Source organism: Carassius carassius, chromosome 25 (assembly GCF_963082965.1).
Source record: "Carassius carassius chromosome 25, fCarCar2.1, whole genome shotgun sequence".
Classification (NCBI taxonomy): domain Eukaryota; kingdom Metazoa; phylum Chordata; class Actinopteri; order Cypriniformes; family Cyprinidae; genus Carassius; species Carassius carassius.
In genome coordinates this window covers 30,318,164-30,341,432 of record NC_081779.1, presented here as the reverse complement: position 1 = coordinate 30,341,432, position 23,269 = coordinate 30,318,164, and the positions used below count along the sequence as shown (strand labels likewise).

The following is a 23,269-nucleotide window of genomic DNA, read 5'->3' as shown; positions in this document are numbered from 1 at the left end:
GCTATTTAAAGATCAGCCATTCTAATCGCCAGTACATTGTATAAGTAGGGAAGAAAACCCAAAAGCTTACAGCACCTAGTATTCCCAGGCGGTCTCCCATCCAAGTACTAACCAGGCCCAAACCTGCTTAGCTTCCGAGATCAGACGAGATCGGGCATAGCCTTTTTTTTTTTTTTTTTTTTTTTTTTTTTTTCATCCAAGTACTAACCAAGCCCAAATCTGCTTAGCTTCCGAGATCAGACGAGATTGGGCATAGCCTTTTTTTTTTTTTTTTTTTTTTTTTTTTATTAAGAAATTTCAATCAATAAAATACAATAGATTAAACGCAATCAACAGAAAATACAGAACATTGCCTTTACACATCCCTACATTACACATCTTTCCTTTACATAGATAATTTAAAAATCTCCTTCACTTCCTGGCAGCTTCCACATTAAATCATTTAAAACACAATAAACTTTTGGGGTAAAAACATCATAAAAAGAGTCTAACATATTTACACCTTTAAAGTACACATACAGTCTTTCAGTATATAATTCTGTTTTTCTTTTAAACATCCTCCAAACATCCAACACAATTTTTTCCTTTTTAGCCACAGTTCTTCTGTCCCATATTGCACTTTTCATTAGCATTACACACAGATTAATGAAACTTTTGTTTTGAAACTTTTTTTCCCAACCTAACATCACAACTCTGTTCCATTCCATTACATTTTCATCCCACTCCTCAGTCACATCTTTAATTAAACATTTACATTTCCTTAAAAAGTCCTCTAGCTCTCTACAATGTAAAAACATATGTAAAATCCCCTCTTCCTCTTCCTGGCACACTTTACACAGAACATTTTCTTCCCTTCCTATTTTATTTAAAATAATCTCAGTAAAAACCACTTTATGCCTTATAAAATACTCCAAACATCCCAATTTAGTTTCCACACACTTCCCTGTCATGTTTCTCCATATATACTCTTTTTTTAAATCTTTGAATTTCTGCATCCAGTATCCATTTGCAATAGGCTCTTTAAAAACACCATCTCTAAAAGAACAATAAATCATTTTCAGAGTACATTCCTTAAAATCATACAGTTTTTCCCCTAATTTCACGTAAATACATTTCTCTTTTGGCTCTTCTTCCATACATTCTATTCTTTTAATCCACTCTTTGGGTATTGCGCTTTTAATGATTTCATATTTATTTTTTATGTCTTGTTCACTGTAATCCTCTTTTGCCTCCTCCATTGCATCTATAATAAATTGTGTCGGTAAAAAACCTTCTTTAAATTCATACAATACATCTCTCACTCTTGTTATCCCCACTTCCATCCATTTCTTTAAAAAAATCCCTTTGTCTTGTTTTAAAATGTTTTGGTTTAAGAACAGAGGTTGATTTAAAATGTGTTCTCTCCCATGTGGATCAAACTCAACTTTATCTAAAAATTTTCCCCAAGCACTTAAAATTTCTCTATAAAACTCTGGTAAATTTTCTGTCATCCAATTCTTCGTTTTCATCCATAAAATTCCATCCCCCATGTTAAGATCCCCACATTTGTTTAAAAAATATTTCATCGTCTTTTTCCACTCTGGTTTGTCCTCATCTTGTAGGTATTTCTTCACTACTTTCACTCTCAAACAATTTTTCCTCTGTTCCACATCTATTAAACCTAAACCCCCCTTCTCTACCGCCCCTAAAATCGTATTAAAAGCTATTCTTGCTGGCTTCCCCTCCCATAAAAAGTCAAGAAAACATTTCTTCAACCTCTTTTCTGTCCACATTGGCATATGCGACACATATAAAACATTCCATAGCTTAGACACCATTAAAACATTCAATACTAAAACCTTCCCTTTTAAGTTTAAAGTTCTTAATTTCCAAAAATTTAACCTTCTCTCTATTCCTGTTACTAGTTCCACCCACATTTCATCTCTTACTTTCATCTCATTTTTACCCATTAAAATTCCTAAAATCCTAATTTCTTCCACTTCCTTAAAATTAAAACTATCCTTTAAAACCATTGCTTTACCAAATCTCATATATACCGTCTTTTCTTCATTTACTTTACTCCCAGATCCTTTACAATATTCCTCTACAACATTCATAACTTCTTTGATGCTCTCCTTTCCTTTTACTATTATCGTTGTGTCATCAGCATATTGAAAAACCTTTCCCTCAGCATTATTTTCCTCAATTTCAATTCCAATTATTCCTTCTTTTTGTTTTATGGCCAATCCTAACGGTTCCGATACAAGTGAATATAATAATGCCGAAAGCGGACAACCCTGTCTTATCGATCTTGTGATTTTAAAACATTCTGTTAAAAACCCATTACACTTTATTCTCGTTAAAGCGCCCTTATATAAAATCTCAATATATTTGATAAAATCTCCCCCAAAACCAAATTTCTTTAAAACATCAAATAAATACTCGTGTTCAACCCGATCAAATGCTTTTTCAAAATCTAGACTAATTATGTAACCATCTTCATTTAGTTCTTTCATATACCATATTGTGTCTCTTATACTCATTGTTATATCCGCTATATCCCTTCCTTTTACTCCGTATGCTTGGTTTGTTTCGATTATACTTGGCATTACTTCCTTTAACCTGTTTGCTAAAACCTTTGATAAAATCTTAAAATCTGTGTTAAGCATTGTGATCGGCCTATAGTTTTTTAAATCTACCTTTTCTCCTTTCCTTTTATATATCAGTTTTGTTATCCCCATCCCCATTCTTTCATTAACTTCTTCTTTTTCAAAAATCTCACTAAAAACTTCCTTTAAAATCTTGGTTAAAATCTCTTTAAAACATATATAAAATTCACTTCCCAAACCATCTATTCCTGGACTTTTCTGTTTATTCAGCTGCTGTATTGCTCTTTCAATCTCTTCTTCACCAATTTTTTGATCGCATTCTTTTTTATCTTCCTTACTCACTTTTACTTTTATTCGATTCAACAATTCAATTTTTTCGTTTTCTTCTACACCCCTGGCACTAAAAAGATCTTCATAAAAATTCTTTATTTCTTCTAAAATCTTTTCATTCCCCTCTACAACTTCCCCATTTTTCCCTCTTACCTGTTTTATTGTTTCAGCTTTCCCTCTCTTTTTTTCCAAATCAAAAAAAAACTTTGTGCACTTTTCTCCCTCCACAGTATATTTAGCTTTGCTCCTTAACCTCGCCCCCTCATATTCTTTTTCCTCTATTTCCTTCAGTTTTTCATCCATTTCCTTTATCTTTTGTATATCTTTATTTTCTTTATTCAATTCCGCTTCCAAACATTCCTTTATTTTTTTTTCGTTGTATCTTTTGCATTTGCGTATTATGCTACAATACTTAATTGAGAATTTTTTTATTAAAAACTTTACATTCTCCCACCAAATTCTCTTATCTTCTTCATACATTTCATTTTCCTTTTCTTTTTCTATAATTTCTTTAACCTTTAATACATAGTCTTCATTTTCTAACATTTTTTGTATTTAAAACCCATATTCCTGGCCCTCTTTGCACTTTATTCCAATCCAATTTAAAAAATAAGAACTTGTGATCGCTAAAACTTGTTTCTTCATACTTAATATTTTCTATAAAATTCTCCACATTTCTTGTACATAAAATAAAATCAATTCTTGTTTCACACACAAACTGCCCCACTATTTGCCTTCTTGAAAACTCTTTTTTCTTTTCATTTCTTTCTCTCCACACATCTATCATATTATTTTCTGCCATTAAAGCTTTTAATTCTTTTCTCCCTTTGTCAGTTTTAAAAACCATTCCATCTGCCATGTCTTGTTTACTAAAAACCGTATTAAAATCCCCCATCATTATTATTTCTTTATACTTCTTTACAAAACTACTTAAAACATAAAAAAACTCTTTTCCTTCTCCTCCGTTGGTGCATGTACATTTACTAAAATCAATTCCCTTCCTTCATGTTTTGTCTCTACAACCATACATTTACCCATCGTATCTTTGTATAAAATTTTACTTGCTTTAAAAACATCATCCTTCATTAAAAAAGCCACACCTCTCCCAAACCTCCCATCTCCATTATTGTACAAAATCCCTCCTCCCCATCTCTTTTTATATTCATTCATTACATTTTCTCTCCAGTTTGTTTCCTGTAGTACAATAATGTCTTCTCTTTTACATTTTTCTTTTATATTTTCAAATTTCTTTAAGTTCAAAAGTCCTCTTGCATTAAAAGTCACAACACTTAAAACCATTAAAAAGAAAAATAATAAATATCTAAAACCCATCATTCTCAGTCTTTCTCCTCCAATTCCTTTAACACCTCAAACCTATTTAAACATTTCACTTTTTTTCTTGAACTTTCTATATTTGGCTTTACCTTTAGCGATCTTCTTCGTATTTTTCCCCTCTCCGCCTTTTCCTTCTCATCCTCCTCCATACTAATTTCTCCTTCGTTATCAGTTTCTTTGTCTTGTTCTTTTCCTTTTTGTCCATGAATTGAAGATATGTCCATCGGTGTAATTTGTGTGTCCTCTTCTCTTATTTGTTCATTGTTATTTTCTTTTTCTTTTTCTCCTTCTCCTTCCTGTCTGTTGTTTGTTCCTTCCTCTGTTTCCTTTGGTTGTAATTTGTCTTCTTCATGTCTTTCATCACAATGTCCTTCATCATTGTTTTCTTCATGCACCTGTCTGTCCACCTGTTCTTTCCTTCCACCTACCACCCCCTCCATCCAGCATTCACATTTATTTAAAATTTCTTGGCAATCCGGACACCTGACAGCATTGCAGTCTCGTGCAAAATGTCCCCTTTCCAAACATTTATGGCACTTGAATTCTGGGCACTCTTTCAGTAGATGTTCTGGGCTCATGCACAGCCTACAAGTCTTCACCTGGTGGCTGTGCATCACCCTAAAGTACTGGGGGCCTTCAGCTGTTTCAATCTTAGTGCTGTAAGGGAGTGATGCCACTTCTTTGGGGAACCTCACCTTTACAAACCTTGTGCCGTCTTCGATGTCAGTGTCCGGATAGCACCTTCTTTTGATTTTAGATATGGGGGAAACCCCCCATCCTTCCAATTTGTTTACAATTTCCTTATCCTCCAGGTAGACAGGCAGGTGCATGAAGGAAACAACGTAATCTTTATTTTGCAGTTTTTTTACTTCACAGTCCACTCCCTTTATTGTCAATCCATTGATTAAAATGTCACACATTTCTTCCTGTTCCAATGTCAGTTCATATTCTTTGCCTTGTCTGGGTCTTACAGCCAACACCTTTCCACTTCCAATTTTTTCTGAGATTGCTTTAATTATATCCTCTCCTCTCACACCAATCACATTCTCTGTACTCACGATCACTGTTGCCTCCTTTAAATATTTTCTTTCACCAAATCTTTTCCTTGCTTCTTGATCTTTTACATTTCCAGCTCTTTGTCGCTTCTCCAGTCCAGTGTCATTTGCCGTGCGTGTTCCTCCAGCCAGTCCATTGTCGTTTGCCATACTTGTTCCTCCAGCCATTCTAGTGTCGTTTACCATGCGTGTTCCTCCAGCCAGTCCAGTGTTGTTTGCCATGCTTGTTCCTCCAGCCAGTCCAGTGTCGATTGCCATGCGTGTTCCTCCAGCCAGTCCAGTGTCGCTTGCCGTGCGTGTTCCTCCTGCCAGTCCATTGTCATTTGCCATTCGAGTCTCTCCAGCCAGTTCCGAGTCGTTACCATACAATCCGTCCATTTTTGAGAAAAAAAAGATCAACCACCCTCCAGACAGCGATATGCTGCTGTTAGGTGGCTTTCAAAAAAGAAAAAATGCCAAAGAAACAATCACAGATTCACAAAACAAACAAAACAACCACAAATAGAAAAATAAAAATGGAGGAGAGCCTTCCTCTCCCAACTGCAGCCAACACTTCCTGTAGCTCTCTAGCGCCCTCAGGTTGGTATGGCCGTAAGCGAAGGTTGCTGCAAAGAGAGGGCTATTTAAAGATCAGTCATTCTAATGTCCAGTACATTGTATAAGTAGGGAAGAAATCCCAAAAGCTTACAGCACCTAGTATTCCCAGGCAGTCTCCCATCCAAGTACTAACCAGGCCCAAACCTGCTTAGCTTCCGAGATCAGACGAGATCGGGCATAGCCAGGTTGGTATGGCCGTAAGCGAAGGTTGCTGCAAAGAGAGGGCTATTTAAAGATCAGTCAATCTAATGTCCAGTACATTATATAAGTAGGAAAGAAAACCCAAAAGCTTAAAGCACCTTGCTATTCCAAGGCGGTCTCCCATCCAAGCACTAACCAGACCTAAACCTGCTAATATTGAGAGATCGGGCATTGACTCTATTTTTTTTTTTTTTTTGCAAAATTATTAAATACTTAGTGAAAAATTTCCAAAAAGCTTACAGCACCTGGTACTCCCAGGCGGTCTCCCATCCAAGTACTAACCAGGCCCAAGCCTGCTTAGCTTCCGAGATCAGACGAGATCAGGTATAGCCAGGTTGGTATGGCCATAAGCGAAGGTTGCTGCAAAGAGAGGGCTATTTAAAGATCAGCCATTCTAATCGCCAGTACATTGTATAAGTAGGGAAGAAAACCCAAAAGCTTACAGCACCTAGTATTCCCAGGCAGTCTCCCATCCAAGTACTAACCAGGCCCAAACCTGCTTAGCTTCCGAGATCAGACGAGATCGGTCATAGCCAGGTTGGTATGGCCATAAGCGAAGGTTGCTGCAAAGAGAGGGCTATTTAAAGATCAGTCATTCTAATGTCCAGTACATTATATAAGTAGGAAAGAAAACGCAAAAGCTTAAAGCACCTGGTATTCCCAGGCGGTCTCTCATCTAAGTACTAACCAGACCTAAACCTGCTAAGATTCAGAGATCGGGCATTGACAATTTTTTCTTTTTTTTTTTTTTTTGCAAGATTATTATATACTTAGTGAAAAATTTCCAAAAAGCTTAAAGCACCTGGTATTCCCAGGCGGTCTCTCATCCAAGTACTAACCAGACCTAAACCTGCTAAGATTCAGAGATCGGGCATTGACTCTATTTTTTTAATTTTTTTGCAAAATTATTAAATACTTAGTGAAAAATTTCCAAAAAGCTTAAAGCACCTTGCTATTCCAAGGCGGTCTCCCATCCAAGTACTAACCAGGCCCAAACCAGCTAATATTCAGAGATCGGGCAATGACACTATTTTTTTTTGGCAAGATTATTATATAATTACTGAAAAATTTCCAAAAAGCTTAAAGCACCTGGTATTCCCAGGCGGTCTCTCATCCAAGTACTAACCAGACCTAAACCTGCTAAGATTCAGAGATTGGGCATTGAGTCTTTTTTTTTTTCTGCAAGATTATTATATACTTAGTGAAAAATTTCCAAAAAGCTTAAAGCACCTTGCTATTCCAAAGCGGTCTCCCATCCAAGTACTAACCAGGCCCAAACCTGCTAATATTCAGAGATTGGGCAATGACACTATTTTTTTTTTTTTGCAAGATTATTATATACTTAGTGAAAAATTTCCAAAAAGCTTAAAGCACCTTGCTATTCCAAGGCGGTCTCCCATCCAAGCACTAACCAGGCCCAAACCTGCTAATATTGAGAGATCGGGCATTGACTCTATTTTTTTTATTTTTTTGCAAAATTATTAAATACTTAGTGAAAAATTTCCAAAAAGCTTACAGCACCTGGTACTCCCAGGCGGTCTCCCATCCAAGTACTAACCAGGCCCAAGCCTGCTTAGCTTCCGAGATCAGACGAGATCAGGTATAGCCAGGTTGGTATGGCCATAAGCGAAGGTTGCTGCAAAGAGAGGGCTATTTAAAGATCAGCCATTCTAATCGCCAGTACATTGTATAAGTAGGGAAGAAAACCCAAAAGCTTACAGCACCTAGTATTCCCAGGCGGTCTCCCATCCAAGTACTAACCAGGCCCAAACCTGCTTAGCTTCCGAGATCAGACGAGATCGGGCATAGCCTTTTTTTTTTTTTTTTTTTTTTTTTTTTTTCATCCAAGTACTAACCAAGCCCAAATCTGCTTAGCTTCCGAGATCAGACGAGATTGGGCATAGCCTTTTTTTTTTTTTTTTTTTTTTTTTTTTATTAAGAAATTTCAATCAATAAAATACAATAGATTAAACGCAATCAACAGAAAATACAGAACATTGCCTTTACACATCCCTACATTACACATCTTTCCTTTACATAGATAATTTAAAAATCTCCTTCACTTCCTGGCAGCTTCCACATTACATCATTTAAAACACAATAAACTTTTGGGGTAAAAACATCATAAAAAGAGTCTAACATATTTACACCTTTAAAGTACACATACAGTCTTTCAGTATATAATTCTGTTTTTCTTTTAAACATCCTCCAAACATCCAACACAATTTTTTCCTTTTTAGCCACAGTTCTTCTGTCCCATATTGCACTTTTCATTAGCATTACACACAGATTAATGAAACTTTTGTTTTGAAACTTTTTTTCCCAACCAAACATCACAACTCTGTTCCATTCCATTACATTTTCATCCCACTCCTCAGTCACATCTTTAATTAAACATTTACATTTCCTTAAAAAGTCCTCTAGCTCTCTACAATGTAAAAACATATGTAAAATCCCCTCTTCCTCTTCCTGGCACACTTTACACAGAACATTTTCTTCCATTCCTATTTTATTTAAAATAACATCAGTAAAAACCACTTTATGCCTTATAAAATACTCCAAACATTCCAATTTTGTTTCCACACATTTCCCCGTCATGTTTCTCCATATACACTCTTTTTTTAAATCTTTGAATTTCTGCACCCAGTAACCATTTGCAATCGGCTCTTTAAAAACATCATCTCTAAAAGCACAATAAATCATTTTCACAGTACATTCCTTAAAATCATACAGTTTTCCCCCTAATTTCACATGAATACATTTCTCTTTTGGCTCTCCTTCCATACTTTCTATTCTTTTTATCCACTCTTTAGGTATTGCATTTTTAATGATTTCATATTTATTTTTTATTACTTGTTCACTGTAATCCTCTTTTGCCTCCTCCATTGCATCTACAATAAATTGTGTTGGTAAAAACCCTTCTTTAAATTCATACAAAACATCTCTCACTCTTGTTATCCCCACTTCCATCCATTTCTTTAAAAAAATTCCTTTGTCTTGTTTTAAAATGTTTTGGTTTAAAAACAGAGGTTGATTTAAAATGTTTTCTCTCCCATGTGGATCATACTCAAGTCTATCTAAAAATTTTCCCCAGGCACTAAACATTTCCCTATAAAACTCTGGTAAGCACTCTGTCATCCAATTCTTTGTTTTCATCCATAAAATCCCATCCCCCATGTTAAAATCCCCACATTTGTTTAAAAAATATTCCATTGTTTTTTTCCATGCAGTTTTGTGACCATCATCTAGATATTTTTTTACTATTTTAATTCTTAAGCTATTTTTTCTCTGTTCAACATCAATTAATCCCATCCCTCCTTTCCCTATTTCTCCTATTAATGTACTATATGCAATTCTTGACGGTTTACTATTCCATAAAAAATCTAAAAAACATTTTTTCAACCTTTTCTCCACCCACATTGGCATAGCAGTCACATATAAAACATACCACAACTTTGACACCATTAACACATTTAAAATTAAAACCTTCCCTTTTAAACTTAATGTCCTCAATTTCCAAAAATTTAACCTTCTTTCAATACCTCCTACTATTTCTTCCCACATTTTTTCTTTAACATTCCTTTCTTCTTTTCCCATTAGAACACCTAAAATCCTTATTTCTTTTGTTTCTTTAAAATGAAAATACTCTGTTAAAACAGTCACTCCTCCAAATCTCATATATATAGTTTTTTCTTCATTTATCTTACCTCCTGATCCCCTACAAAACATCTGTACTACTTCCATTACTTTATTAACACTCTCTATATCTTTAACTATTATTGTCGTATCATCTGCATATTTAAATATTTTTTCATTTCCCCCACTTCCTTCAATGTTTATCCCTCTTATGTCTTCGTCTATTTTAATAGCTAATCCCAATGGTTCTGCAACTAAAGAATATAAAAGCGCTGATAATGGACATCCTTGTCTTATTGATCTAGTAATTTTAAAACATTCAGTTAAAAAACCATTACACTGTATTCTTGTTATTGCTCCCCTATATAAAATTGTAATCCACTTGATAAAATTTTCCCCAAACCCGTACCTTCTTAAAATTCCAAATAAATATTCATGCTCCACTCTATCAAAAGCCTTTTCGAAATCCAAACTAATAACATATCCTTTTTTGTTTTTTTCTTTCATATATCTTATTCTATCTATTATACTTAAAGTTGTGTCCGCTATATCTTTCCCTTTAACTCCATACACTTGATTTGTTTCAATTATGGTTGGCATTACCTCTTTCAATCTGTTGGCTAAAACTTTTGTTAAAATTTTCAGATCTGTATTCAACATTGTAATTGGTCTATAATTTTTTAAGTCTACTTTATCTCCTTTTCTTTTATATATCAACTTTAATAATCCCATCCCCATTCTCTGATTCATTTCTTCTTTTTTAAAGATCTCTTCATATACTTCTTTTAAAATACTGGTTAAAAAATCTTTAAAAACAATATAAAATTCACTCCCCAAACCATCTATACCTGGACTTTTATTTTTGTTTAATTCACTTATTGCTCTTTTTATCTCTTCTTCTCTTATCTCTTCATCACACTCTTTTTTGTCTACTTCTCCTACTGTTGTTTTTATTTGCTTAAGTAACTCCAATTTCTCTTCTTCCTTCAACCCCTCAGTACTAAACAGGTTCTCATAATATGCTTTTACTTCTTTTAATATTTCCTCATTTGTTTCCACCACTACACCATTTTTTCCTCTTATTTCTTTAATCATTCCAGCTTTCCCTCGTATTTTTTCTAGATCAAAGAAAAGTTTTGTACATTTTTCTCCCTCCACAGTATATTTAGCTTTACTTCTTAGTCTTGCTCCTTCATATTTTTTCTCTTCCATTTCTTTCAATATTCCCTCCAATTCTTTTATTTTTTGTATATCTTTCCCATTCTCATTTAATTCCTTTTCCAATTTTTCTCTTATTTCTCTCTCCTTCTTCCTCTTACATATCTGTATTAATTTGCAATACTTTATTGTGAATTTTTTAACTAAATATTTAACATTTTCCCACCATATCCGTTTATCTTCACTGTACATTTCATTCTCCTTTTCTTTTTCAATAATTTCTTTAATACTTAAAACATACTCCTCATTCTTCAAAACCTCTACATTTAACACCCATACACCCGGCCCTCTTTTCACTGAACTCCAGTCTACTTGCAAAAAAATTGGTTTATGGTCACTTAAGCTTGATTCTTCATATTTAATGTTACCGATATATCCTTCAATGTTCCTTGTACACAAAATAAAATCAATCCTTGTCTTACACATAAAATTCCCTACTAATTGCCTCCTTGAATATTCTTTCTTTTTTTCATTTCTTTCTCTCCATACATCAATCATATTATTTTCTTCCATTAATAGTTTCAGTTCTTTTCTTCCTTTATCATTTTTAAAAACCATTCCCTCACCCATTTCTAATTTACTGAAAACGGTATTAAAATCACCCATCATAATAACTTCTTTATGCTTTTTTAAAAAATCTCTTAATACATTAAAATATTCCTTCTTTTCATTCTCTACAGTCGGTGCATGAATATTAACTACAATAACTTTTTTCTCCTCATACTCCATTTCAACCGCAATACATTTCCCATCTACGTCATTATATATTGTTTTACATGATACCCCACAGTTTTCTTTTATTAAAATCGCAACTCCTCTTCCAAGCCTCCCATCACCATTGTTATATAAAATCTCTCCGCTCCACCTTTTCCTTATTTCAGTCATGTACTCTTCCCTCCAGTTAGTTTCTTGTAATAAAATCACATCCTCTCCTTTACACATTTCTTTCACCTTTTCAAATTTACCCATGTCCATCAATCCCCTTGCATTAAAAGTAACACAACTTAAAACCATTAAAATAAATAAAAATAAATACATAAAAACCATTATTTTCCATCTTCTCCCTCCAGCCCTCTTAACACTTCATATCTGTTTACACTTTTTACTCGGCCCCTTGTCATTAACTTTTTTCTTGCATTTTCCACATTTGGTTTTACCTTTAATGTTCTTCTTCTACTTTGTCCTCTCTCCCCTCTGTCTTTTCCCATGTTGTCCATCCTTGTTTCTTCTTCACTGTCCATTTCTTTGTTTTGATCATACATTCCCTGTTCATCCCTCTCCACATTATCCAAAAGATTTTTAAAACTGTCAGATATTTCCATTTCTGTCCATTGGGTATTCTGTTCTGCTGTTTGTTCCTCATCCATATCATTCTTTTTTCCTTCTTCTTCTTCCTCTTGGTTTCCTGTTCCTCCTTCTGTTTCCTTTTGTGATAATCCTTCATCCCCTTGTCCTTCATCAATATCTCCTTCCTCTTCAGTGTTTCCTTCATGCACCTGTCCGTCCACCCGATGCTCCAGACCTCCTTCCTCTCCCTCCATCCAACACTCACACTTGTTTAAAATCTTTTGACACTCCGGGCATCTGACCGCATTGCAATCCCTTGCGAAATGTCCCCTTTCCTCGCACTTGTGACACTTAAATTCAGGGCATTCTTTGAGCAGATGATCCGGGCTCATGCACAGCTTACAGGTCTTCACCTGGTGGCTGTGCATCACCCTAAAGTACTGCGGCCCTTCTGCTGTTTCCAGCTTTGTGCTGTAGGGCAATGATGCCACCTCCTTGGGGAATCTCACTTTTAAAAACCTTGTTCCATCCTCTATTTCAGTGCCCGGGTAGCATCTTCTTTTTAATTTTGAAATGGGATTAACTCCCCATCCCTCCAATTTTCTAAAAATGTCTTTATCATCAAGGTAGACGGGCAGGTGCATGAAGGAAACAACATAATCTCTATTTTGCAGTTTCTTTATCTCACAGTTAACTCCTTTAATTAACAATCCCTCAGTCAGTTCATCACATGTTTCTTCTTTCTCCATTGTCAGTTCATATTCCTTTCCTTGTCTTGGCCTTAGTGCTAAAATTTTACCATATCCACATTTTTCCGTCACCGCTTTAATAATATCCACAGCTCTCACCTCATTTACGTTCTCGACATTCACAATCACAGTTGCCTCCTTTAAGTATTTCCTTTCACCAATTTTATCTCTTGCATCTTGTTTTTTACCGTGTCCTGCTCGTTGTCGATACTCCACTCCAGGATCATTTGCCATGCGTGTCTCTCCAGCCAGTCCAGGGTCATTTGCCATACGTGTCTCTCCAAGCAGTCCAGTGTCGTTTGCCATACGTGTCTCTCCAGCCAGTCCAGTTTCGTTTGCCATACGTGTCTCTCCAGCCATTCCAGTGTCGTTTGCCATGCGTGTCTCTCCAGCCAGTCCAGTGTCGTTTGCCAATAATCCGTCCATTGTACAAAAATCAAACAAAAAATTAACCACCCTCCAGCCAGCAAGATGCTGCTGTTAGGTGGTTTAAAACAGAAAAAACACAAAAAATAAACTAAAGTCCAAAAACAACTCACAAAACAAACACTGACAGAAAAATCAAAATGGAGGAGAGCCTTCCTCTCCCAACTGCAGCCAACACTTCCTGTAGCTCTCTAGCGCCCTCAGGTTGGTATGGCCGTAAGCGAAGGTTGCTGCAAAGAGAGGGCTATTTAAAGATCAGCCATTCTAATCGCCAGTACATTGTATAAGTAGGGAAGAAAACCCAAAAGCTTAAAGCACCTGGTATTCCCAGGCGGTCTCTCATCTAAGTACTAACCAGACCTAAACCTGCTAAGATTCAGAGATCGGGCATTGACAAATTTTTTTTTTTTGCAAGATTATTATATACTTAGTGAAAAATTTCCAAAAAGCTTAAAGCACCTTGCTATTCCAAGGCGGTCTCCCATCCAAGTACTAACCAGGCCTAAACCTGCTAATATTCAGAGATCGGGCAATGACACTATTTTTTCTTTGGCAAGATTATTATATAATTACTGAAAAATTTCCTAAAAGCTTAAAGCACCTGGTATTCCCAGGCGGTCTCTCATCCAAGTACTAACCAGACCTAAACCTGCTAAGATTCAGAGATCGGGCATTGACTCTTTTTTTTTTTTTTTTTGCAAGATTATTATATACTTAGTGAAAAATTTCCAAAAAGCTTACAGCACCTGGTACTCCCAGGCAGTCTCCCATCCAAGTACTAACCAGGCCCAAGCCTGCTTAGCTTCCGAGATCAGACGAGATCAGGTATAGCCAGGTTGGTATGGCCATAAGCGAAGGTTGCTGCAAAGAGAGGGCTATTTAAAGATCAGCCATTCTAATCGCCAGTACATTGTATAAGTAGGGAAGAAAACCCAAAAGCTTACAGCACCTAGTATTCCCAGGCGGTCTCCCATCCAAGTACTAACCAGGCCCAAACCTGCTTAGCTTCCGAGATCAGACGAGATCGGGCATAGCCAGGTTGGTATGGCCGTAAGCGAAGGTTGCTGCAAAGAGAGGGCTATTTAAAGATCAGTCATCCTAATGTCCAGTACATTATATAAGTAGGAAAGAAAACCCAAAAGCTTAAAGCACCTGGTATTCCCAGGCGGTCTCTCATCTAAGTACTAACCAGACCTAAACCTGCTAAGATTCAGAGATCGGGCATTGACAATTTTTTTTTTTTGCAAGATTATTATATACTTAGTGAAAAATTTCCAAAAAGCTTAAAGCACCTTGCTATTCCAAGGCGGTCTCCCATCCAAGTACTAACCAGGCCTAAACCTGCTAATATTCAGAGATCGGACAATGACACTATTTTTTTTTTTGGCAAGATTATTATATAATTACTGAAAAATTTCCAAAAAGCTTAAAGCACCTGGTATTCCCAGGCGGTCTCTCATCCAAGTACTAACCAGACCTAAACCTGCTAAGATTCAGAGATCGGGCATTGACTATTTTTTTTTTTTTTTTGCAAGATTATTATATACTTAGTGAAAAATTTCCAAAAAGCTTAAAGCACTTTGCTATTCCAAGGCAGTCTCCCATCCAAGTACTAACCAGGCCCAAACCTGCTAATATTCAGAGATCGGGCAATGACACTATTTTTTTTTTTTGGCAAGATTATTATATAATTACTGAAAAATTTCCAAATAGCTTAAAGCACCTGGTATTCCCAGGCGGTCTCTCATCCAAGTACTAACCAGACCTAAACCTGCTAAGATTCAGAGATCGGGCATTGACTCTTTTTTTTTTGCAAGATTATTATATACTTACTGAAAAATTTCCAAAAAGCTTAAAGCACCTTGCTATTCCAAGGCGGTCTCCCATCCAAGTACTAACCATGCCCAAACCAGCTAATATTCAGAGATCGGGCAATGACACTATTTTTTTTTGGCAAGATTATTATATAATTACTGAAAAATTTCCAAAAAGCTTAAAGCACCTGGTATTCCCAGGCGGTCTCTCATCCAAGTACTAACTAGACCTAAACCTGCTAAGATTCAGAGATTGTGCATTGAGTCTTTTTTTTTTTTTTGCAAGATTATTATATACTTGGTGAAAAATTTCCAAAAAGCTTAAAGCACCTTGCTATTCCAAGGCGGTCTCCCATCCAAGTACTAACCAGGCCCAAACCTGCTAATATTCAGAGATCGGGCAATGACACTATTTTTTTTTTTTTTGCAAGATCATTATATACTTAGTGAAAAATTTCCAAAAAGCTTAAAGCACCTTGCTATTCCAAGGCGGTCTCCCATCCAAGCACTAACCAGGCCCAATCCTGCTAATATTCAGACATTGGGGCATTGACTCTTTTTTTTTGCAAGATTATTATATATATTATATTCAGAGATTGGGCATTGACTCTTTTTTTGCAAGATTATTATATACTTAGTGAAAAATTTCCAAAAAGCTTAAAGCACCTTGCTATTCCAAGGCGGTCTCCCATCCAAGTACTAACCAGGCCCAAACCTGCTAATATTCAGAGATTGGGCAATGACACTATTTTTTTTTTTTGCAAGATTATTATATACTTAGTGAAAAATTTCCAAAAAGCTTAAAGCACCTTGCTATTCCAAGGCGGTCTCCCATCCAAGCACTAACCAGGCCCAAGCCTGCTTAGCTTCCGAGATCAGACGAGATCAGGCATAGCCAGGTTGGTATGGCCATAAGCGAAGGTTGCTGCAAAGAGAGGGCTATTTAAAGATCAGCCATTCTAATCGCCAGTACATTGTATAAGTAGGGAAGAAAACCCAAAAGCTTACAGCACCTAGTATTCCCAGGCGGTCTCCCATCCAAGTACTAACCAGGCCCAAACCTGCTTAGCTTCCGAGATCAGACGAGATCGGGCATAGCCAGGTTGGTATGGCCGTAAGCGAAGGTTGCTGCAAAGAGAGGGCTATTTAAAGATCAGTCATCCTAATGGCCAGTACATTATATAAGTAGGAAAGAAAACCCAAAAGCTTAAAGCACCTGGTATTCCCAGGCGGTCTCTCATCTAAGTACTAACCAGACCTAAACCTGCTAAGATTCAGAGATCGGGCATTGACAATTTTTTCTTTTTTTTTTTTTTTTTGCAAGATTATTATATACTTAGTGAAAAATTTCCAAAAAGCTTAAAGCACCTGGTATTCCCAGGCGGTCTCTCATCCAAGTACTAACCAGACCTAAACCTGCTAAGATTCAGAGATCGGGCATTGACTCTTTTTTTTTTTTTTTTGCAAGATTATTATATACTTAGTGAAAAATTTCCAAAAAGCTTAAAGCACCTTGCTATTCCAAGGCAGTCTCCCATCCAAGTACTAACCAGGCCCAAACCTGCTAATATTCAGAGATCGGGCAATGACACTATTTTTTTTTTTTTGGCAAGATTATTATATAATTACTGAAAAATTTCCAAATAGCTTAAAGCACCTGGTATTCCCAGGCGGTCTCTCATCCAAGTACTAACCAGACCTAAACCTGCTAAGATTCAGAGATCGGGCATTGACTCTTTTTTTTTTTTTTTTTTTGCAAGATTATTATATACTTACTGAAAAATTTCCAAAAAGCTTAAAGCACCTTGCTATTCCAAGGCGGTCTCCCATCCAAGTACTAACCAGACCCAAACCAGCTAATATTCAGAGATCGGGCAATGACACTATTTTTTTTTGGCAAGATTATTATATAATTACTGAAAAATTTCCAAAAAGCTTAAAGCACCTGGTATTCCCAGGCGGTCTCTCATCCAAGTACTAACTAGACCTAAACCTGCTAAGATTCAGAGATTGTGCATTGAGTCTTTTTTTTTTTTTTGCAAGATTATTATATACTTGGTGAAAAATTTCCAAAAAGCTTAAAGCACCTTGCTATTCCAAGGCGGTCTCCCATCCAAGTACTAACCAGGCCCAAACCTGCTAATATTCAGAGATCGGGCAATGCCACTATTTTTTTTTTTTTTGCAAGATCATTATATACTTAGTGAAAAATTTCCAAAAAGCTTAAAGCACCTTGCTATTCCAAGGCGGTCTCCCATCCAAGCACTAACCAGGCCCAATCCTGCTAATATTCAGACATTGGGGCATTGACTCTTTTTTTTTGCAAGATTATTATATATATTATATTCAGAGATTGGGCATTGGCTCTTTTTTTGCAAGATTATTATATACTTAGTGAAAAATTTCCAAAAAGCTTAAAGCACCTTGCTATTCCAAGGCGGTCTCCCATCCAAGTACTAACCAGGCCCAAACCTGCTAATATTCAGAGATTGGGCAATGACACTATTTTTTTTTTTTTGCAAGATTATTATATACTTAGTGAAAAATTTCCAAAAAGCTTAAAGCACCTTGCTATTCCAAGGCGGTCTCCCATCCAAGCACTAACCAGGCCCAAGCCTGCTTAGCTTCCGAGATCAGACGAGATCAGGCATAGCCAGGTTGGTATGGCCATAAGCGAAGGTTGCTGCAAAGAGAGGGCTATTTAAAGATCAGCCATTCTAATCGCCAGTACATTGTATAAGTAGGGAAGAAAACCCAAAAGCTTAAAGCACCTGGTATTCCCAGGCAGTCTCTCATCTAAGTACTAACCAGACCTAAACCTGCTAAGATTCAGAGATCGGGCATTGACAAATTTTTTTTTTTTTGCAAGATTATTATATACTTAGTGAAAAATTTCCAAAAAGCTTAAAGCACCTTGCTATTCCAAGGCGGTCTCCCATCCAAGTACTAACCAGGCCTAAACCTGCTAATATTCAGAGATCGGGCAATGACACTATTTTTTCTTTGGCAAGATTATTATATAATTACTGAAAAATTTCCTAAAAGCTTAAAGCACCTGGTATTCCCAGGCGGTCTCTCATCCAAGTACTAACCAGACCTAAACCTGCTAAGATTCAGAGATCGGGCATTGACTCTTTTTTTTTTTTTTTTTTTTTTTTTGCAAGATTATTATATACTTAGTGAAAAATTTCCAAAAAGCTTACAGCACCTGGTACTCCCAGGCAGTCTCCCATCCAAGTACTAACCAGGCCCAAGCCTGCTTAGCTTCCGAGATCAGACGAGATCAGGTATAGCCAGGTTGGTATGGCCATAAGCGAAGGTTGCTGCAAAGAGAGGGCTATTTAAAGATCAGCCATTCTAATCGCCAGTACATTGTATAAGTAGGGAAGAAAACCCAAAAGCTTACAGCACCTAGTATTCCCAGGCGGTCTCCCATCCAAGTACTAACCAGGCCCAAACCTGCTTAGCTTCCGAGATCAGACGAGATCGGGCATAGCTTTTTTTTTATTTTTTTTTTTTATTGGAGATTTCAGTTATTACAAAACAAACACATTTTCTTAGTCATACAATTTCATTCATCTCATAATCAAACTAACATCGTCATTGAAGTTTGTTGCTGAAGGAATAAAATTCACATTACATAACAATATGTCATCTTAATCATCTTCTCCTGGCATGTAAAAATGCTTTTGTTTAAAGATACATATAACATCATTTGTGAAAATTTTATAAAAATCCGCCATCTGGTTTTCCAATTTAAAATAATTGTATAACATTTCTACATAACTTTCAACCATTTGTTTAAAAAGCACCCATAAGTTTAAAATACAATCTCTGTTTCTGGCTACATTTCTCCTTTTCAATATTGCTTTTTTTGCCAAGATTAAAAACAAATTCACAAGTTTCTTATTTTCTTTGTTCTCTGTCATTCCCAGCATAAAAAACCTTTTCCAGTCAGTAACCTCTTCATTTTCTCTTAATTCTTTGACAATTTCTTTCAGTTCATTAAAAAATGGGTTAAGTTTTCCACATAATAAAAACAAATGTAAAATACCTTCATCTTCTTTTTTACAGACTTTACATTGAGCATTTGTTGCCTTCTGCATTATACACAATCTCATTTCTGTATAGATCACATTTTGTCTGATAAAATAGTCTAAACATTCTAAATCTACATCCAACCATTTCCATGTTCTATTCTTCCAAATGTCTTTTTCTTCGATTTCATTAAAATGCCTTAACCAAATCTGGTTGGCAACAGGTTTTTTAAAAACTCTATTTATAAAAAACTCATAGAACATTTTCACAGTACACAAATTAAAATCCACCCTCTTTTCTTTAAATTTTAAAAACACCAACATTTTATTTTCTCGTTCTCCCTTCTTTTTAATCTCATCTAGCCATTGCCTTGGGATTGCTTTCTTGACATCTTCATACTGTTTTTTTAAAACCATGACATTAAAATCCTCCTTCTCCTCCTCCATTGCATCTTTAATCACTTGGAGTGGTAAAAATCCCTCTTTCACCTCCCATAAAACATCTCTCACTTTTACGATCCCCACTTTTAGCCACTTCTTAAAATAGATATCTCGCTCGTGTATCTTTATTTTGTCATTTAAAAACAGAGGCTGATTTAAAATCGCTTCCCTCCCCTCCGGATTAAAATCCACCTCTGTTAAAAAAAGCCTCCAAGCATTTAAAACCTCTTTATAAAACTGTGGTATCCCCTCCATCATCCAACTTTTCAACTTCATCCATAAAATGTTTTCCCCAAGGTTAAAATTCCCACATTTATTTAAATAAAAACCCATCAATTTCTTCCATTCATCTCTCTTCTTATCATCCAAATATTTCTTAACCACTTTTACCCTCATGCTTTTCATCTTCTGTTCCACATCGACTAAACCCATCCCTCCCTCTTCTGGTTTTCCTATCAGCGTATTGTACGCTATCCTTGGAGGCTTTTTTTCCCATAAAAATTCTAAAATACTCTTTTTTATTCTCTTAAAAACCCAGTTTGGCAATGGCATCACATGTAATTTGTACCACATTTTTGATAACATTAACATGTTTACAATTAAAATTTTTCCTTTCAAACTTAAAAACCTGTTTCTCCAAAAAATCAGTCTCCTATCCATCCCTCCCAATGTCTCATCCCACATATTATCAACAGTTTCCTTCTCATTCTTTGCTAACCCCGCTCCTAAAATCCTCATTTCTTGTACCTCTAGGAATTTAACAACCCCCGTTAAAACCTCTGACCTTCCGAACTTCATATATACTGTTTTTTCTTCATTTATTTTTGCACCTGATCCCTCACAATAGCATTTCATTTTTTCCATTACTTCTTTAACACTTTCTATATTTTCAACAATAATTGTGGTATCATCCGCATACTGGAATATTTTAGTCAGTTCCTCTTTTTCTTCTAGTTTTATTCCCTTTATTTTTTTCTCTCTGTTTATTAAAAGCCCTAATGGTTCAGCCACCAAAGAATATAACTTCGCTGACAGTGGACACCCTTGTCTTATAGACCTTAAAACTTTAAAAGGTTCCGTTAAAAAACCATTACATTTAACTTTTGTTAAAATATCGCTGTATAAAACTGAGATCCATTTTATAAAATTCTCTCCAAAACCAAATTGTTTTAAAACCGCCAATAAAAACCCATGCTCCACTCTGTCAAAAGCCTTCTCGAAATCCATGCTTATTATATATGCCTCCTTTCCTTTTTCTTTTATGTACCCCATTATATCTCTTATGCTACTCGTGATATCTGCTATGTCCCTCCCCTTTACTCCATATGCCTGGTTAGTCTCTATTATGTTTGGCATAATATTTTTTAATCTGTTCGCTAAAACCCTGGCTAAAATTTTAAAATCTGTGTTTAACATTGTAATGGGCCTAAAATTCCTCAGTTCCGCTTTGTCTCCTTTTCTCTTGTAGATTATTTTCATTAAGCCTAAGCCCATTCTTGGGTGTACTCTTTCTTTTTTAAAAACCTCTTCATAGACTTCTTTTAAAATCGGGCTTACTTTTTCTTTAAAAACCTTATAAAACTCACTTCCAATACCATCTATTCCTGGGCTTTTCTTCACACTTAGCTGATTTATTGCTTGTATAATTTCCTCAGTTGTTATTCCCTTATCACATTCCTTTTTATCTCCCTCACCGACTTTTCGTGTTATCTGTTGTAACAAAATGTTCCTTTTTTCCTCATCCCCTTCCTCTGATCTAAAAAGTTCTTCATAATATGTGCTTATTTCCTTTAAAATTCCCTCCGTGCTTAAAACAACTTGTCCTTCCTTATTCCTAAGTTCTTTAATTATTCCCGCCTTCGCCCTGCTTTTCTCAAGGTTAAAAAAGAATCTACTACATTTTTCCCCTTCTACTGTATATTTAGCTTTACTTCTTAACGTTGCCCCTTTATATTTTCCTTCTTCGATTTTCCTCAACTTTTCCTCCACTTCAATTACTCTTTGCACGTTTACTTCATTTTTATTTAACTCCTCTCTTAACGTCTTTCTTATTTCTTGTTCCTTTGTTCTTTTTACCTTTTGTAACAATTTACAGTAATTCATTACATATTTCTTTATGTCATATTTCATGTTTTCCCACCATTGCCTTTTATCTTCTATGTACATCAAGTCTTTTTTCCCCTCATCTAATTTATTTTCTATCTCTTTTTTAAAACTCTCTTCCTTTAAAACTTCAGTGTTTAAAATCCATACCCCTGGTCCCCTCATTTCCTTTTTAAAATCCATTCTCATTTGCACCATTTTGTGATCACTTAAAGTCGTTTCTTTATAAAACACTCCATCAATAAAACATTCCAAATTCCTAGTACTTAAAAAGTAGTCTATTCTAGTTTGACACATAAAATTCCCTACCAGCTGTCTTCTTGTAAATTCCCTCTTTTTCCCATTTCTTTCTCTCCACACATCAATCATGTTCTTCTCCTCCATCAATGAAATTAACTCCTTTCTTCCCCCATCCGATTTAAAAACCATTCCGTTAGCCATATCCATTTTACTAAAAACAGTGTTAAAATCCCCCGCAATTATTACCCTCTTCCATTTTTCCATTAATTCAGCTATTACATTAAAATATTTTTTCTTTTCTATTTCTTCATTTGGAGCATGTACGTTTACTAAAATAAAATCATCTTCATCCATCTTAATTTCTACAGCCATGCATTTTCCTTTTGTATCATTATACATTTGCTTTGACCTGATACCTCTATCGTTTCTTATTAACATCGCAACTCCTCCTCCTATTTTTCCCTCAGCATTATTAAAAAATAATTCCCCTTCCCATCTTTTTTTAAAATCCTCCATTACACTCTCTTTCCAGTTTGTTTCTTGCAATAAAATCACATCTTCATCCCTGCACAGTTCCTTGACTTTTTCAAATTTCACACCATTGATTAACCCTCTTGCATTAAAAGTAACAATTTTCAACACAATTAAAAAAGATAAAAAGACAAACTTTAGCATCATAATTTCGTTATCCTACTTCCTCCCCCTCTTTTGCACTTCTTCCACAGTCTTGTTTCACCTCATTACTTTGTTTACACATTTTATTTTTAGCTTTTTCTAAATTGGGTATTACCTTAACTTTTCTTCTTCTTTTATTGGATGTACTTGCAGTGCTGTCTCCGCCCATGTTTTCACTGTCTTTGTTATTTCTGTCCGTCTCACCGATCCATTCAGTCTCTTCTGGCTCTTCCGTTTCTGCTTTTCCAACCTCATTTAACTCCATCTGTACCTCCATTTCCACAATGTCCTGTGTTAACTCAGTCTTTTCAATCTCATTTTCATTGTCCTTGCTTACATTGTCCTCTCTTTGCATTTCTCCGGTGTCTTCCCTTTGCTCCTCTTCATTGTCTGTCTCATGCATCTGCCCACTCCCCCTCTCTTCTCCATTTTGCTGGTCTCCATACCAGCACTCGCATTTGTCCAGTACACAATTGCAGTCTGGACACATCACCACCTTACAGTCCCTCGCGAAGTGGCCTGTTTCCGAGCATTTAA

The 23,269-nt window shown here is 35.8% G+C and overlaps 1 long non-coding RNA gene, 8 other non-coding genes and 2 pseudogenes across 9 annotated transcripts in view; all 11 read right to left on the bottom strand.

The window, feature by feature from the left end:
* The window catches only part of LOC132104553 (uncharacterized), a 343,753-nt gene that overhangs the window by 260,156 nt on the left and 60,328 nt on the right, over positions 1-23,269 (bottom strand). The gene's annotated exons all lie outside the window — the stretch shown is intronic.
* On the bottom strand, positions 5,990-6,108 carry LOC132104982 (5S ribosomal RNA). The gene has a single exon (XR_009423699.1). It is a non-coding gene; the product is annotated as a 5S ribosomal RNA (ribosomal RNA).
* LOC132105011 (5S ribosomal RNA) lies at positions 6,340-6,458 on the bottom strand. The gene has a single exon (XR_009423726.1). It is a non-coding gene; the product is annotated as a 5S ribosomal RNA (ribosomal RNA).
* LOC132105129 (5S ribosomal RNA) lies at positions 6,543-6,661 on the bottom strand. Its single transcript, XR_009423837.1, has one exon. It is a non-coding gene; the product is annotated as a 5S ribosomal RNA (ribosomal RNA).
* On the bottom strand, positions 7,616-7,734 carry LOC132105010 (5S ribosomal RNA). Its single transcript, XR_009423725.1, has one exon. It is a non-coding gene; the product is annotated as a 5S ribosomal RNA (ribosomal RNA).
* LOC132105075 (5S ribosomal RNA) lies at positions 14,157-14,275 on the bottom strand. The gene has a single exon (XR_009423786.1). It is a non-coding gene; the product is annotated as a 5S ribosomal RNA (ribosomal RNA).
* On the bottom strand, positions 14,360-14,478 carry LOC132105126 (5S ribosomal RNA). Its single transcript, XR_009423835.1, has one exon. It is a non-coding gene; the product is annotated as a 5S ribosomal RNA (ribosomal RNA).
* On the bottom strand, positions 16,034-16,153 carry LOC132105271 (5S ribosomal RNA; annotated as a pseudogene).
* On the bottom strand, positions 16,238-16,356 carry LOC132105115 (5S ribosomal RNA). The gene has a single exon (XR_009423824.1). It is a non-coding gene; the product is annotated as a 5S ribosomal RNA (ribosomal RNA).
* On the bottom strand, positions 17,792-17,911 carry LOC132105270 (5S ribosomal RNA; annotated as a pseudogene).
* Positions 18,433-18,551, bottom strand: LOC132105074 (5S ribosomal RNA). Its single transcript, XR_009423785.1, has one exon. It is a non-coding gene; the product is annotated as a 5S ribosomal RNA (ribosomal RNA).